The sequence below is a fragment of the Gossypium raimondii genome, chromosome 5 (genome assembly GCF_025698545.1).
Source record: "Gossypium raimondii isolate GPD5lz chromosome 5, ASM2569854v1, whole genome shotgun sequence".
Classification (NCBI taxonomy): domain Eukaryota; kingdom Viridiplantae; phylum Streptophyta; class Magnoliopsida; order Malvales; family Malvaceae; genus Gossypium; species Gossypium raimondii.
This window is the reverse complement of record NC_068569.1, coordinates 56,382,962-56,400,398: the sequence shown is the minus strand read 5'-3', so window position 1 is coordinate 56,400,398 and position 17,437 is coordinate 56,382,962. Positions and strand designations below refer to the sequence as shown.

The 17,437-nt window shown below is 30.3% G+C and overlaps 1 protein-coding gene and 1 long non-coding RNA gene across 2 annotated transcripts in view; one reads left to right on the top strand and one right to left on the bottom strand.

Annotated features, from left to right (window-relative positions):
• The window catches only part of LOC128041196 (receptor-like protein Cf-9 homolog), an 81,889-nt gene that overhangs the window by 22,347 nt on the left and 42,105 nt on the right, over positions 1 to 17,437 (top strand). The window lies entirely within an intron of this gene.
• Positions 1 to 17,437, bottom strand: part of LOC128041198 (uncharacterized) — a 78,688-nt gene that overhangs the window by 22,075 nt on the left and 39,176 nt on the right. The window lies entirely within an intron of this gene.

The following is a 17,437-nucleotide window of genomic DNA, read 5'->3' as shown; positions in this document are numbered from 1 at the left end:
TTCTGAAAGATTTCATTACATTTGAATGAAGGCACAATGCCATTACATATACTAAGCAATCAGCTGGTCAAAAATAAGAAAATGTTACCTAAACACATACCTAACTCCACTAAGTGGCTTAGTAACTTGATAAACATTGCTTGTACACTTGGTAAAGCTGATTTATCAATCTATCAGCACCTAATTAGTTCAAGCATATCAACAACTTAGTTCATATCTAAGTAAGTAATAAAATATCTATTTGAAAGTAACAAAACAGCAACATAAGCTTCAGGTGCAGCTTGCATGGCTCTTACAGCTTGGTCTGCTTCTTGGTCTAGAAAGCAATCAAATTAAAGCAAAAAGGAATTTAAAGGGACCAAGGATGAAATTTTACCAAAAGTGAAACGCTACAAAGTGGGCTTGAACCTCCGACCTGGTGGTTAACAGCCTCTAGAATATCTTTTAGGCTATGTCCAATATCTCAATTGGTCCTATACATGTGACCTACTATTAGGAAAAGAATTGTAATAGCTAAATGATGGTGTGCAATGCCAGTCAACCATGGACCCCCAATCACTGGATTTAATCATCCACGAATAGTAAGAAATTTCGCATATTTTGACCAATTCAAGGTAAAAAATGGGGTTGTTCCCTCGACAGAACTGGGATAAAGTTGAGCCAAAAGATCATGATTCAATATAAATTCATGGGGAAGTGGGATCTCTTTAGAGTCTACTAAAGCATTTAGAAATTGGTTTATTGGTAAAGAGACATGTACTTGATGCCCCGCCCAAGAAAGGTAACCAAGCCCCAGTAGCCTTGCTAAATGGTGATTCAATATAGATTCTACATCTCGGAACCAAGCCAATTTTGGGTTTGCTTTGTGATAATAGAACCAACAGGCAAAAAACATCAAGTCCGCAAAGACCAATGCACCTATTGTGGTACAATAGAATTGTAATTCACTAGTTATTCTAGATGCTTGTCAAATTTGGAAAAAAAAACCCAGAGGTTATTTGTATTCCTCGAAAACCCGCACCCATATTGTCATTAAAGATTTCTTAGCTCACTATTGGCTGAGTAAGATCGCTGAGCCCCTTTCCATTTGCTGGAACCTGAAACTGCTCAACTTTTTTGATAATAAGCTTACGGGAAAACTAGGTTTCTCTCCCCTGTATTGCAAGAATTTAATGCATACAAGCACAGAGGAACAAGATGAAGGTGAAGATCAAGTTGGAGGTGGAGGTGAAGATAAGGAAGAGCTAGAACCCCAACTACGATGAAATCCTACTCATAACTGACACTCACCGGGTTGTGGCACACATTCGGGCCAACAAAGCTGATGATTTTTTTATTTTAAATTTTTCTTATGTAAATCGTCATTTAGTTTGTTAATGATCAATTTGTATTGTATTAAAAATTTCCATCCATAATGTGTTTATTCCAATTTTATCAAAAAAGTATTTTCAACTATATTTTACATCAATAATGTATACTTATTTACAATCTACGAAAAAATTAAAAATTATTTCTATTGTATTCTATTGTATGCCTTTTCAATAATAAGCTTATTTACAATCTAAAAAAAAGGAAAAAAAGTATTTATATTGTTTTGTATTGTATTGTATTTTACATTAATTATATATACTTATTTACAATTTACCAAAAGCTGAGAAGCAATGAAAAAATGAAAAAATTTATTTGTTTTTTCTTGTATGCTTATTCAAAAAAAAACGATCGAATGTTTTAATTTGTTCTTCTCCTCAATGTTGCCCCCAATTGTGGACATCTTGACTTACTATGCCCAGGCCGTTCCTACAATAATTGTATAACCTTGGTTGGTCAATCTTCTCCCAAATATTCATATTGTTGCGTATCCGACCAAAATCCAGTAGGCTTTTTGGGTCTGGTGGGAATTCAAATTTTCATACTTTATATATGCATTTTGGTTTGTACACATCGTCAACATAGCTCATGCAGTCCAGACATGTTGAGGCACATGCAGCAATTGCATGTGCGCATGGAAAACGAAGTGCTTGAGATCTCCCATAGTCGTAGGTCCTTCGTGTCAGGTATACATGGTACAATCCCCCGATAATACCTTCGTCATATCTATGAAACTCTGTAGCCCGAAATATTTGATTTGGATGCAAGTGACACAATGTATACATAGCGCTGAAAATTTATGTGCAGGTTTTACTTAGCAGTAATTATGGTGCTGAAATCTTGTGGGGTTAATATCAACTCTAATTTCACCCAAGTGAATGGGCATATTCTGCCAGCACCAAGGGTAGGTGAATATGTCTGTGTATGTTGTTCCTTGATAGAACAAACATTTGTGTATGTTGTTGAGAGTTACATTTTATACTAGATCTTGCTGCTATTTGAGTTCTCTTGAGTGGGCAATGGTGTAAGATATCTTTCCAAGGAATGGACGTTGGAATTTTAACAATAAGGTCATTGCCCTTTGTAATTTTTCAGCCTTCTATCCTGTAGGTGTTTTATCCATTTATTTCTTTAACAGTTTATGTATGCTTTCAAAAAATTGGCGGAGCCATCTAGGATTGAAAGATGAGCTGCTGTGATCCAAACAGCATTGCAAGGGATTTGATTGGTTGTGGTGAAATGAAAGGAATTGTAAGTCAGCATCCTCTTTTTTATGTACACGCTGTTATGGTTTGCTGGTTGGCATAGGAGTAGTTATAAAATTCAAGTTGTTGGCTAAAGTTCTTTCCATTGTCCCTTTTTCAGCGTATTGATCCTTCATTTGATGTATTCAATGAGATGAACCAGAATAGACGCCTTTCACCTATGGTTCCTTCTTTGAAAAAATGTTTTGAACAGGTACAATCTAAAGTTCCTGGAGCTAATAGGCTTGCAAGTCCCTGTGATTAGGATTCCAAATGTGATCAAGGAATTTGCAATCTAAAATGTTGCATCAACATCTTTATCATTTGGATAAAACATTTCTACCATAATAGGCTTGCAAGTTCCTTGATCTAAAATGTTGCATCAACATCAATTGAAATCCTAAGTTTGCAGAAAAAGAAACCATCCTACCAAGTTTTTTCCAGCAAGGATCTCCTGACAATGTGCTTCCTGGTGATTTTTTAGTAAATGTCAGGCAGGACAACTCTTACAGTTGTTAAAGCTGGTGATTTTTCTAGGGTGCAGGTACTGTCATTGACAACAAAGCATGCCTTCAGAAGAATAATGATTTTTATAATCATCAATCAACAAAAACAGAAACAAAATTATTAAGATAATTGTAATTTCAAGCATTATACATATGTACTCAGAATTAAGGATTTTAATCCAACATTATATTCATAAGCACTACGTAAATGTATCACTCCATCTTTTAAAAAATATTATTTATATAATAAGCTTATGATCAATAAAATATAAAAATTACAATTGACATTGTTTTAGACAATGTATCTAATATATTCAAATATACTAATTATACAAAATGCATATAACAAAACTATAAAAAGTGTTTGGGAAAGTTCAAAGCATTAATCAATTTATTTGCTCCAGCAAACCTTAACATTAGACAACAAAATCTTGTTCCAAATGGATTAATAAAAATACTTGTTACACATTGTCGAAACTATTTTTGAAAAGGGTCGACTTTTATTTTGAAAACGAAAATGGGAGTCGCCACCAATCCTTTTTATTAGGTGTGATCGGATCACTTTCCAATTTAATCGTTTTAATAAAAGATTTGATTTACTGAAGCAACAATTTTTGGTCTACAAAAATCCAGGAAATGGGTCGAGAGTCGGTTACGTACGAGGAAGGATTAGCACCCTCGTACCGCCCAAAATTAGTACCTAATTGATTAATTAATTAATGTCTTAGTGTCAAAAATTGAGAATTTGAAGAGATTTTAAAATACGATCCTTCGTTACAATATTACTTAATTTTGTTTTCACAAAAATGGATTTATTTCAAATTAATTGGGAAAAAGGATAACGTTCCGTAAGTTAGGACACCATGCCTTAAATCCCGAAAACGAGAACAAATGCAAAAAAAATAATATTTATTTTAAAATATATTCAATTATCTCAATTTTAGAAGGAAACCATATTCCGTAAGTTAGAACATGATTTTTCTAAATTTGAAATAACAAACATTTGTCTTGGTAAAAAAATTCGTTTTTAGGTATCGCATAAAAGTTAATGTAATATTTAAAACGGTAGGTATTTAATTTATTCGGGCATATTAGAAAAGCATGAATACATTTAAAACGGCTCGTGACGTAATTGTAACAATAATAAAATGATGGTGCATATTAACGAAGCGATGATATATCAAAAACAATAAATAAGTAATAACATCAACTAATAAAATCTAATATTAATTAAGTAAAAGAATTAAATAAACAAATAAAAGGTGGAATATATGAAAAGAAAACATGAAAGTATAAAAATAATAATAATAACAAATAAAAGTAACAAGAAAAAAATAAAAAATAACAATAAAAGAGTAATATAATGATGATGATGATGATGATAAATTCTGTGTGAGTAATAAAGACGAAGTGAAGTGAATAGATATTGTAGTCTTGGTATTTGAACCACACTAATTCATCTATTTTTGAAATTGCAAATTATTTTGAGGGTGTGGAATTCTGATGCTGCAAATGACTGAAATTTCCTTCCTGCTAGTCGATCAAGTTGACCAAGTGAAGTGAATGCATTGATGTGAAATTTCCCCTATTTCTTGTTTGAATTTAAAGCAATACAATATATTTCTAGCAAGTAATAGAAAATGACAGTCAATTAATTCCAAGCAATACAAAATTTTCAGTCTGGTGGAAAATTTGTTTCTTAGATACTATTATTCAACTTTTAAGGCATAAGTTTGTCTACTTTAAAATATATTAATATATACACACTTAGGGACCATATATATATATATATATATATATATCTAAGTCATATGTGGCCTTGTTTGCTAGACCTTAGTTGCTAAGTTAAAGGGAGGGAATAGAGCACCATTTTCTTCTTCTGCGTTGAAAATAAGTTGGCATTATGCCAAATTCCACATTCATACATATAAAGGAAGCAAGACCAAGTCAATATACTTTCTAATCTCATCACTTCTTCTTTCTTTAGGGAGTTCAAATTGGTGTTGTTATTATGGTGTTGTTAGAAACTGAGTGAATAGAGCACCATTTTCTTCTTCTGCGTGGAAAATAAGTTGGCATTATGCCAATTTCCACATTCATACATATAAAGGAAGCAAGTCCAAGTCAATATACTTTGTAATCTCATTCATTCTAATTATTTCACTTCTTTCTTATGAATAAAAATTATATGGTAAAAAGGAAGTGGTGTTAATAATAAGAAAAAAAAGAGATTAACAATAGAAAACTAATAAAGCATTTTAGTCTATGATCTGCACAATATATTACTACAAATGTACCGTTTAAAATATTGAAAGAAAAACTAATAAAGAAATCCGAAATTTTAACAAGGTTCCGCAAATTATGTTTATGATCTGCTGTAAATTGATATGTCAAATTAGGCTCTCCATCACACTTAAAAGCTTAGTTTCGAGCAATTTAGATATCTTTGTTGTGTTTTTATTTAGTTTTAGTTCTTTATATTAATAAATGGTTAGTGTGCATTTTGATGCTATTTTGAGACCTGAGATGGCCAAATGGCACCTGGGGAATCTAATGAGGTTGGTGAGTGATGCAGAGAGCCCATCATGGCCCGAAAGGAGCAAAAATGTCACCTAGAAAGAGGGTATCGCATATCAAAGCATGAAAGTCGTAATACCCATAACAATGTTAAAAACAAGGAAGATTGAGCCATCAATAGTGTTATCTTGATACCGGTCGTAAGGTATCGCGATACCCAAAACTCCCAAGGATCCCCAAGACTGTTGTGGATATCGCGATACCAAATTTGGGTATCGCAATATCATTGATGAGAGAAGACAAAATATAACCGTAGGGCTAATCCTTTTCCAACATGTCCCCTAACCAAAATTCGACGATCAAGGACAATTTGGTCACTATTTTTGGATCTGTAATTCTAGAAAGGGCAAAAAATTGGCTGAACAAAAGGCACACTTAACATTTCATGGTTTTCAAATTTCCTCTTTATTTTTAGAGTTTTTGTTTTCTTCTCCATAACTCTAGGGTGTAATTCATGTTTTCTTTTAGTTTTTCTTGGTTCCAATAGTAGTTAATTAAGTTAATTATCATTGTAGCTAGGATTTATTTGCTTGTTTAGTACCTGTAACTCTTTGTATTTTTAGTTTAATTCTTGGTTTTAGTATAAATCAATTCCCTTCATCATTAAAATCTGATTTTTAAGTGTTTTTTTTTTACATTTCCTTTGCTACCATTGTAATTGTTTTCAAGCTTTTCTCATTTTCTCATGTTTTCTAGTTATGCCTATTTTGTGTGATTGTTGTGTTTTTGTTTGTTTAAATATGATTATGGGTAACTAAATCTGAAGTGAAATTTGGCATTATGAAAATGTCCAACATTGCTTGTGGATTAATTACTTAATTCATGTATATGTTTTATTTATTCAAATGATTAATAGCTAATTTAATCCTTGAATTATAGTTCAAAAGTATTTTATATTTTCAAATTTTCATAAAAATAATTGTAACAAAATTTAAAAATCTTAAAAATAAATACAAATTTTATATAAAAATCAATTGGTGCAAGAAAAAAAATTCCAACTAATTTTTCCACATCCAAGCTCATAAATATTCAGTCTTTGAACTTTCACAAAAAAAATTAAATACCCATTCACTTTAATTCTACTCGTTTTCACAAAAAATTATTAAATACTCATTCACTTTAATTCTACTTGTTTTTCATTTGCTTTATTGATTTATGCTCTCTTCATATTATCTTTCTTTGCCTGTTTTTTTTTCCTCCTTTTTCATGTAGATCAAGCGTCAACTTTACTATTCTTAGGTCATTATAAATATAATATATGTTTTATTTATAGCTAAAAGTGAAACCTTGAGTTGAAATTTGGCAGAAAAAATTATGGGTTTGGAGAAGAAGAAAAGCACTTCGTATTTAAATTTAAAAATCTAAAATTCCAAAATCGAAAGTTACTCAAAACCCTAAACAATCTAATAATTAGAGTTATAGAAAAGAAATATGGGTTTAGAAATAAATAAAACAAAATAAATTTGCAAAACAATTTCTAGGCAAAACAGCATGAAGTTGTTGATGTGATTGAAGGTGTTCTTCAACGCTGGAAAAGAAAAGGAATTTAATTTAAAAATTTTAAGATTTTTAAATACTAAAATTTGCATTAGTTTAAAAAATTTAGTTTTAATTTTAAGAAATTTTAGATTTATACATATTTAATAAATTTTTATATTTTTAGATTTAAATGAAGTTGCATATATATGCACGCTAGCAAAGTTAATAGATATATATTAATTTTTCATCTGATAACAATGTAAGTTTAAGGGTTATTTGATAAACAATGTGGATTAAGGGCTAAAAAAGATGAAAAATTAAATTAAGGGCTAAAATTAAATTAGGTTTAATGAATGTTTGTACTAATACACATGGCGTTATTGGACAGTAGACAATAACTAAAATGTTGCGTTAATTTGTTTGGAATTATTGGACATTCTTCTGCGATTGTTCCAAGTTTGGTCATTATTTCTTAGAAAATTTTAATATATGCTTTATTTTTAAAATTTTAAAAAATCAATTAACTGTTTATATGATATCGATATGTATGTCTCGTCAATAAAATTAACAAATGTTAACTTTTTCATCCATTTTGAGATAATTTGATAAATAACGCAAATTTAAAAGCTCAAAGAGGCGAAATATTAAATCGAGAGTTAAAATGATTTTAAAAAAAATAAAATTGAAGGACCATATTAGTGATAATGTCAAATTTTTTTTACAAAATTTCATCTAAAGAAAAAGATGCGGTTTACCGGATAGTTTTTTTGCCGTTAATAGAAAATGACATATTTAATGGCAACAAATTAAAGTTTTGTGGAAAATATGCTTCTTGGATAAAATTATTCAACATACATGCCTTGAATTTTATGCAATAAAATAAATGAATATAGGTCACACATGCTTTGAATTTTTAAGTAGTGCACAATTTCGTTCTTTTGTGTGCGAATTTCTACATTGCTTGACGGCCATACATACTAAGTGAATAGACACTCACGTTCTTTACGTATTATAAGGAAGAAGGCTAAGTCAATCTACTTTGTAATCTCATCAATCTTAATTTTCTTAGTTGTTTAGGGAGCTCAAATGTAATCAAAATGCGTGCTAAGACCCCCTTCATTTTGGGAGATAGAATGTCACATCCAATGAGTTAGGATGTGATGTTTCGCATCCTCAAAAATGAGCTTGTCTTTTGATTTTTTTTTAAAACTCATGCAGTGAAGTTTAAAAAGGATATTCAATTGTTTAAGTCAGATGAAATATCGAAACCAAATACGTTAGGGCACAATTTCTCAAAATTCCAAACATTGAATATTGCCTTTATTATTTTTTAGAAAAAAATCCTCATCTCGAGAAAACAATATGCCATATCCAATGCGTTAGGACACAACGTATCAAATTCCCGAGAATGAGCTTTTTATTTATGTGTTTTGATTAAAGAATATTCTTGATTATTTAGATTCAACAAGGAAAATTGGAACCCAATACGTTAGGACTCAATCTGCTCGAAGATCTCAAATGCCGAGTATTGCGTTATCTTATGGATAAATCGATTTTAGTGCTTAAATTAAACGTAATCCCCTTTTTAAAAAAAATGATGGAATGATAATGTAACGTGAAATGATAATTCATAAGCCAAAATGTATACTAATGAATACAAATAAGCAATACAATACACATTAGGGCAATAATCTTACATCACACGTAAATATCAACATTAATATTTAAAAGCTAATAAAAAACTAAGAAACAAGCAGATTAACACAAATAAAATGTAACAAGTTTTAGAATAAATAAAAAACATACACAAGGAAATTTAAAATTATCAATACAAAAATGAGTTCTATGTGTAAAATTTTAAAATAAACAATATACATATATGAGTTTGAAATAAGTCAAAATGAAGATAAAATATAAATACTATGAAAAAATAATATTAAAATAAATTTTAAAGTGAGTATTGTATATGAAGAAAACCGAAATACATGAAATAATATATACATATTAATTTAAATAAATATTACATATGGATTGTAAAATTTCTTATAATAATATATGTATAATTGTATGTATAAAAGGTTGATATAAATCAAGTTTATAATAAAGTAAAGTTTTAAATGATGAAATAAGTAAAAAATACGTAAATATGAAATCGATGATATATTAGGTATATATATGTATAATAAAAAAACTTAATACAAATTATATATATATATAAAATAGTATTATATAAAAATATTATTGATTTTAAAGCACAAAAGTATATATAAATAAACATTTTAAGAAAATGTATTATAAAAATAAACTCATTAAAATGTATAGATAATATTGAATTAACATAAAAATATATACTAATGCATTAGATAAAAAATAATTAAAATAAGACTACATAATAAAATAATGTACATGCATAAAAATAAGTAAATATATAAACTAATAATAGTAACACCAATAATAACAAACTAAATAATTCTATAGCAATAATAACAAACAAAGAACTAAATTGGCATTAAAGCAGTAATTCAGGGAAAAATCTAAAATAAATAAAAGGAAAGGACCCAAATTACAAATCATGAATAACATGGGGGACTAAAATAGGAAATATTCCTTGCCCACCAAAACGCAGCGCTGCAAGTGGACTAAAATGAAGTCAGCAAGAAATTATGAAGCCCAATTTGAAGAATCAAAAGAAACCGAATTAAAACAAAGTGCAAATATTGAGGACCTAGAGCACAGATATCCCACCAATGTGAAAACACACGGATCCTCCCCGGGTCGAGTCACCGCACGAATCTCGGCCGTATACGACGCCGTTTTGAAACCACTGAAATGGCGTCAAACGTCGTCGTTTCATACGCCATAAATAACTCAACATAAACCCTAAATATTAGCAGACACTCCATTTCTAAAAAAAAATCTAACCAACCCTAAAATCTACCCTCTGTGTGCCGCTTTTGAGTCGACCATTGCCCACCCCATTTCGATACATTGCTTTTGATTGGAAAGTGGTGTTGATAGGTTATGGATGCGGGGTAGTGTTTGGAATGGCCATGGGATGTGTTGTTTTCCAAACCGGTAAGGCGAAAAGGTTTGTGAATTTGGTTGAAGACCAACATGAGAAGAGGCGAAGAAGAAAACCAAAATATAGCAATCGCATCAATGGATGAAGAAGGATCTAGTTGGTGCAAATGAAGTTAAAGCCTTTCTGCTGTGTCTTCATAATTTCTTGTTTAGTAGTCTGTCAGAAAGTTTTTCCTATGGTGAAAAGTTGCATTGGTATGTGTCTGTCTTTATGATTGTACCAATTCCTCTGTATTTCATTGCAATTTGTACTATTTGTAAGGGTTTAGTTCGAGTGTAACATCTTGTATGGTGCAACTATGTATGTCTTCTTTCTTGAATTTCAATTTTTAGTGAACATTATACTGCTCACCATAAAAAAAATACATGTAGAATTACAAAATATTCAATTATTCAAGTTTGAGTTGCATTTATAAACATGTGATGATGAGAATTCATGAACATAAGGTATGGTAACAATAATCTTCCAATCAATTGGATTGTAACATTTGTAACTCTTTTTACTAGAAGCATAGCCAACAAAAAAGCATTTTTTGCTCTAGGATCTAGTTTACCTTGATTGTGAAGATGGACAAAAACACTACACCCAAAAACTCGGAGGGATAAATCTGTGGTCAATTTAGAGTTAGGAAAGTTATCTGTAAAGAGACTGAAAGGAGTTCTATAGTTTAGAGTTTTACTAGGCATTCTATTAATAAGATATGTAGCAGTTAACACGGGTTCACCCCAAAGATAATGTGGTATCTGACTAGTGAACATCAAGGCTCTAGTTACTTCCAAAATATGTCGGTTTTTCTTTCTGCAAACCCATTTTGTTGTGGTGTATTTGTACAAGAGCTTTGGTGGACTATACCATGTTTGGTTAAGAAGACACCTAATTGGTTACTAAAAAATTCCCCACCATTGTCACTTCGAAGTACTTCTATTTTCACACAAAATTGTGTTTTCACCATAGCATAAAAAGACTGAAACACATTTTTAACTTCAGACTTATCTTTTAATAAAAACGCCCAACAAATGCGAGTATGATCATCAATAAATGTGACAAACCAACGTTTTCTTGAAAAAGTTGAGACTCTTGAAACACCCAACAAATGCGAGTATGATCATCAATAAATGTGACAAACCAACGTTTTCCTAAAAAAATTGAGACTCTTGAAGGTCCGTAAACATCACTATGAATTAACGAAAAAGGTTTGGAAGCTTTATATTTTTGAGGTGGGAAGAATGACCGGTGTTGTTTAGCCAATTCACAAATTTCACAGTGATATGAAAAAGAATTTTTGTTTTTAAATAGATCAGGTAACAAATATTTTAAATAGTAAAAATTAGGATCTCCAAGCCTATAATCTCAGCTTTTCTCGAGTAAATGTATATAGTCAATACTGCAAAATTTTCATATTATTTGTGTGGAATTCTGCATGGTTGCTTGTAGATTCTTAGGTTGAAAACTAACAGTAAGAGGAAGCAAGAGCAGTTGAAGTCAATAGACGCTAACAGTCTTGGACCAAACTTTCGAAGTAATTATTTTACTGGACCACTACCAGTGAGATGCATCAACAATTTTAGGGCTATCATAAATCTCAACAATTGGAATTGTTATTAAAGGATATATAAGATAGGGAATTCATGAAAATTTTCACCATGTGGACCATCATTGATCTCTCAAATATTAAGTTTGAATGAGAGATTCCAAAGGTTATTGGAATTTTCACCATGTTCAAGCATATATCTAATTTTTAAGTGTGTGTAATGTTTTGCCTCGACCAATTTAGTTATATGTCTTTATCTATTGTAATGGTATTTCAACAATGAGTGTAATTACAGATTAGAGTTGAGTAAAACTAATTGGTGTTGAAATTGGGGTTATGCAATTGTTGGAATTCATGTGTTTTTTTTTTTTAGCATCTGGGTCGTTCTCGTGTTTTGTTGGTTGGCTATGGCCTTCTTGTTGTTTCCACTGCCTGTGGTCTTTACAAATGTTGTTTATCTAACAACAAGGATGTATTTTCTATCATCAATTATCAAAATACACACTTTATCAACCATGGCAAAATTTACAAACTTTAACAGTTTTGAAAATGAAGGTACGAGATAGCTAAATCGAGTTACCACAACTCCAAAAACATAGAAATCATTAAAAACGGGGCAAAAACCACTCACATAAGCTCCAAAGCTTGGCCAAATGAAACCCTCCATTTTTTTCTATTACGGTTGAAGAAGAAGAAAAATAAAGATGATAGCTTTTGCTATTTTGTCTTATTATCCTATTAACTTATTTACCAATTTAACTTTTAGTAACTTCACCAAATCCATCTACTACATGTCCATCTTTGTCTCCTCACTTTTTTATTGGTATAATTTCCATGCAAGTGCCCATACTTTTCAATTCTATAACTATTTAGTGCCTTTATCAATTAGACCTCAAGTTTTGCACCTTACGCGATTTAGTTCTTTTTATCAAATTGAGTACTCAAACGAAGAAATTTCTTTATGAAAATTTCACACAACTTTAGTATCATACTATAGACATAAAAATAATAAAAAAATATTTTGATGTCGGATTTGTGGTCTCTCGACTACTGTTCCTACTAGACACAAAATCAAGATGTTACAGTTTAGGTAATAGGTTAACAGTTTGGGCCTGGTATTTGCTCAAAATTTTTAAAGTGTTATTAATTTATACACACTTAGGGACGATATAATCTTTTAATTTTTATGCTCTAGTCTTGATATTAATTGAGGATGTCACTCATTTTAACTTCAATCCATCCATGTAACTATTTTTTTTAATTTAAAAATTTCTAGGTAAAATAATAGGATGTCCCAAACCGATAGATCTATCATCATATTTGAGTAACAATAATATATACAATAGCATTGCATAGATATATATATATATATATATATATATATATATATGGGTTAAAAGAGAAATTACGAAACAACATTGACCCACAATTTCATCAAAAGAACAATTTTCAATAAGATTCATCAGAATAATTTGCAGTGTTAATATAATTCAAAAAGTGGATCCACTATAAAGATAAATTTGTTGGAGAAAATACGTTACGAATAAATATAAATATTAAATGCACGATCTGAACAAATAATATAAACAAATATTTATATTTATGTAAAAATACTAGATCTAAATAAAACAAATTAAATAAATATTTATTTAAAACATTAGATCTAAAAATAATTAAATAAACAAGATTTTAAAAAATCAAAAATAAAATAAGGGAATTGAGTTTTATTAGATGTTGAGACCTGCTTTCATAGTTTTCTTAAGATAGATTTGGTCGTTCTTATGACAATTGGAGAAGCGTTAGTCATCTGTCTCTCAGGATACAACAACAAAATAATCGCAGCAGTAGTACCTATGTAGTGATCAACGAACAAACATTGCCTTATTCTATCACCGAAATGTTTGAAAATTCGTTGTGTATCCTGAGATAAATTTGAATAAAATTTGAGGAGCCTTTAAATCAATTTGAATCAAATAAAATCAAATTGATATATTTGTCCTTTTAAACAAATTCTGTATAATATCTTTTGTATTGGGCTAAAATATCTGCATGCCATTCTTGGGCCCTATTGGTCCGGACATTTCGCGTCACCCATGTCGTGCGGGTATGCCCCAACCCCGATGGGTTTAGATTTGCACCCCAATTGCGCATGAGACAGAGTTTCAAGCTTTAGTCATTAAATAGCTACTAAGTTGATTTACATACATATATATATATATATAAGTCCCACACTTAATTCTCAACCAGCATGAGACTAATGCTTCTCATTTTTCTCAACACAATTCACAAGAAGATTACCATTATAAAGGTCTCATAATTTTATGATTCAACTCTCCACATTTACCAATCACAAATATGCCTCAAATTTTCTAAAAATTACCATTTTTCAATAAATTCTAAAGGTATCTCGAACTTCAATGCATGAATGTGAAAATTTCTCACCTAATCGCAGTTTTCTCGAGTAAATGTATACAGTCAAATATTGCAAAAATTTCATATTATTTGTGTAAAATTTTGCATTATGCAGATGTCCTACACTGCTTGCAGGTTATCTAATTTGGTTGACACAAACAGTAAAAGCAGTTGAAGTCAATAGACGCTAACAGTGTTGGACCAAACTTTTACGTCTTATAGTCTTTCGAAATGAGATCATCTTTTTTTCTATTTTAATTTTCTAGTTAGCCAAAAGAGAAATAGTAATATGTGGCACTACCACATCATCTTAAAATTGCTGACATGGTGGTGATATGCTCTTACTAAAAAAAAAGTGTACCAAATATATACATTAAACTAGTATGTTTATTATCCACGTTTGGCGTTGAGGGAATTATTTATTTATTTTAACTAAATTATAGAGGAAAATTTAATAGTTGTAATATATTCAAATTTCTTGTACTCTTTGTAAATTTAAAGTTTAATCTCTATACATTTTATTTTTAGGATTTAGTCCTCTACAATTTTGTAATGGACTTGAATTTTGTAGTTGGCTAAAAGAGAAATAGTTAACCAAGTAATATTGACTCCACTTTAACGAAAAGTAATCATTCCCAAATAAATTTATTAGAATTCCATTCTAACAAACTAATTTTAATGTAACGCAACTTTCAATTATTAATTAATTTTGTGGATTGTCATATGAATGCCACATTAATAATTAATTAATTTTAAAATTCAAAATTATTAAAAATATTTTAAGTTTTAAAAATTAATTGATTGTTGACGTTACATACACATGTCTTGTCATGTGGATGTCACGTCAACAAAGTTAATAAATATTAACTTTTCTATCTTTTTTGAGGTGAATTGTCAAATAATACAAATTAAAGGGCTAAAAAAGATGAAAAATTAAATGAAGGGCTAAAACATGGGAGAAGCCAGAAAATTTTTTAGGGGGCCGAAATTAAATTATAAATATTTATGACAGTAAAAATGCAATTTTACCATTTTAATACTCTATATCTTTATATTTTTTAAATAATTAAATCAAATTTTTATCAATTTTAGGGAGGGCCAAATTGTAATTTCAGGCAGGCCCTTGTCAACCCCTAATTATGCCCCTGAGTTAAAATGATTCTTTTTTATAAAGTTGGAGGACCTAATAGATCATTATATATTTTTTATTATTGGCTAAGGTTTGCCTGAATAATTAGTACAAGAATATTTACTTGTAAACTAATTAGGGTACTTACCAAGTATTGGCTTTAATTCTTCATCATTCATGCTTTTTTTTTCTCAGCACATCAAACTTAGGGTGAATTCGGATAGGCGATTGAGTGCGGTGTGGTGTGTTTAATTTACTTTTGGTCTCATGCTACAATACCTAATCTCACCGCTACCATTATTTTTACACTAGTCGTAAGTAAACGCAACATCCATCCAAAATATTATAAATTATTTTGTGGGCGTGGAGTTCCTGTACATTACGCTGCAAATGACTGAAATTTCCTTAGTACTTCTCGATTAAGTTTGGTTGACAGTGAGAGGAAGCCGGACCAAGTGAAGTCAATAGATGTTGGCAGTCTTGGTATTTGAACCAAACAACTTAATCTATTTTGAAATTGAATGCATTGATGTGAAATTGAGGAACCAGTAAACACGTTGAGACAAATATTAGGTGCTTCACGAAATGAAAAGCCCCATAACAATGTTGATGTGAGTTTAGGTAAAATTGGTGGATCCCATTTCCTTTTAAAGAAGCTTAATTGCAGGTGCAAATGGTGTGTTGTATCGAGTCTCTACTATCTTCCACCATCTATGACCAAACATGAGGTGTTATAGGAAATAAGACCAAGTCAATATACAGTGAAAGGTTTCTGTAATGGAAGTAGCTGCTTTCACACTGCAAACTTAGATAGTTTGTGGTCGAGGATGATCAACATTTGAAGTCATCATTTGATAATACCAATTACACTAATTAGAATTTCTCGTTTGTGATATACATCATTTGACTTTCCAATTACACTAATTAGATTTGACTTTAATCTGATAGATTTATGTCGTTTTATTTATAGAATTGCATGCAACTCAATTCAATTATGCAAGATCTAATCACAAGAAGGGTTTATTCAACCCCAGACTTATGCTCATCAAACATGAATTAACACTCTAGAATTATTAACCCAAGAATAACAGAACATTCATAATTGAAAACAAAGAGACTAAGATTTTATTGCATAAAATATAAATCAAATAATAGAATTCATTCTAAGGTTCATCTCCCTAAGTATTAAGAGAATCAGTTCATAATGGTAAGAGTAAACACAAAAAAATACAATATAACCACTACAATAAAAAAAATCCATGATAACTCTCTTTAAAATCAACTTAGACTCTTAAATCTTGATGAAAAATTACTTGGAAATAGGCTTCAATGGTGTTCTCAAAGTAATTTTGTGCTCTCCTCTTGTAGCTTCTTGCTTCCATTCTTATAAAGGATTAGAAGCATATAATTCACAATTAATGTCACATAATCACTTAACAATGTACTAAGAATGAGGTTAAAATATGTTACTTTTGACACTAATCAATGATGGTGTTATGAGACTAAAAGTTTAAAGAGTAAACCTAATTGGTCTCCCATTTGGTATTATCTAATTAGAGGAATTGATGTCCTTAATGGCCTTTAGTCGACTGTACAAACAAGGTAGAATTTCCAGCAACCATGTCTTTTTTTTTCCCTCTGCACATCTATCTACCTCTCGAGTAAACGTAGTCGATATTGCAAATTGTTGTTATTTTGTATGGAGTTATTGGACTTTGTTCTGCAACTATTCGAAATTAAATAGAGGACTAAAATAATCTCTTAAATAAAGTTAGAGGACAAAATAAGTCATTATAGTAAAAAATTTTCCATAAAAATGCAGTTTCCCGAGTAGTTTTCTTGCAATTAATAGAAAATGACACACATTTAGTGCCAACCCATGAAATATTTCCACGTTCGCTTTGAATTTTTAAGCAATAAATTAAAATAATATGTTTCTTTTAATGATGTTATAATTATAATTGCAATCAATAATGAATGTTTAATGGCTTTTAGTCAATACTGCAAATTGTGTTGAATTATTGTATTTTGTGCTGCAAATGTTTGAAATCTCCACGTTCCTTGTAAATTAAGTTTGGGTGAGAGTGATAGGAAGTAACATCAAGTGAA